The sequence below is a fragment of the Myxocyprinus asiaticus genome, chromosome 25 (genome assembly GCF_019703515.2).
Source record: "Myxocyprinus asiaticus isolate MX2 ecotype Aquarium Trade chromosome 25, UBuf_Myxa_2, whole genome shotgun sequence".
In the NCBI taxonomy this organism is placed as follows: Eukaryota; Metazoa; Chordata; class Actinopteri; order Cypriniformes; family Catostomidae; genus Myxocyprinus; species Myxocyprinus asiaticus.
This window is the reverse complement of record NC_059368.1, coordinates 10,553,761-10,555,269: the sequence shown is the minus strand read 5'-3', so window position 1 is coordinate 10,555,269 and position 1,509 is coordinate 10,553,761.

Sequence of the window (1,509 nt, the reverse complement as noted above, 5' to 3'; positions counted from 1 at the left end):
ATATCATTGAGACTTGTGCGAGCGACTGTGTATTTGCATGCATCAGAGAAGGGAACATTTAAGCACTTAAATCTCATCTGAATGTGGACCCATTGCCCTGCCCAATATAAGTGCAAGCCTTGGACTCCTCTTGCTGCCGGTCTCCTATTTCCTGCCATACTATGTACTACACGTTCAACAGATTGCACACAGGGGTCAAAGCAGCATCTGACTCCCAAACAAGGGGAGATTATTGTTTTTTAGCTTTTCATAGAAGTTCCCATATGACTGGAGAGCAATGCTAGTGTTACGTTACAGTGATCACATATTTTTAGATTGATCACCATTTCTGAACCTCACATTACTTCTTGAATTACTGCAGGTAATGGAGTGAACTGCTAAAGGGGCACTCCAGCATTTCCTCGGGTATATTTGGAATAGCATACGACAAACTACAATTTAGTACAAGTATATAGTGTATATATACTGATTAGAATGCTATATACCTATGCTACTGTAGTATGCTATTGTGAACACAGCACAAACGTATTTTGCTCAGGTTTTTTAACTGATTTCATGTCTTAATGACTTACGTGTGCATTTCTATTGCTTGATTAAATTGTCATATCCTGATAGTAACCCATGCACAAGCAGGAAATTTAAAGATTTGGGTTGCACATAAGCATCAGTGTTTACTGCAATGCTGCAATTCTATAGGACTGCAGCTACTCATAACTGAAAATCTACATTTACTTTGGATTTTTTTTCCCAATTGATTGATGTATTGACGTCCCATGCAGGTGTTAAGTGACACAATACATCAGTAAGCATTTATTCGCTTGTGTATGTGGAAATGTGGAAATTAAATATTGAAAAGGGACTTTTGTTAATATTTTTTTTTTTTTTTTTTTTTTTTTAATCCTCCATTGGTTTTCGTATGCATTACAGTGCCACAGAGGGGAACAAAATCAGGTTTAGAGTTTATTTTACATTGCAGCCATTTTTTGGGTTATATACTTGAAATTTAATGTGTATATAGATAATGTATATTTATTTCTCACTAGTTTGTCAAGTCTGAATAATTAGAGGCATAGACAGATTTTCAATGACAAAGAGTAGGCATGAATATTACAGAACATTTGGGTGGTTTGTTAGCAGCAATTTGGGGAGAGCTTCTCCTTAGCTTCCACTGTTACATGTCATCTAATGCAAATAGTGCTTTTTCTAGCTTTTGTTAAGCCTGATAGAAGTATAAGAATAGTGTAAATATGCACATCCAGCAAACTGTGATGCACTTCCAAGTTACTGTATTTGAACAAACAGTATGATTTGACCACACTCACACCTAAAAGGGTGTGTTGCATATTCTTGCAATGGAATTAAATATGGATGCCTATTTGGTTTCATTTTGCTAAATGTAATCTTGGATTATATATCTGCCTCGGGACCCTATATGTAAATTATTTTTATGTGTCTGTGTTCTAAATTGAACTGCGCATTGTTTTGTGTACAGTGATTATGGCTTGGTTA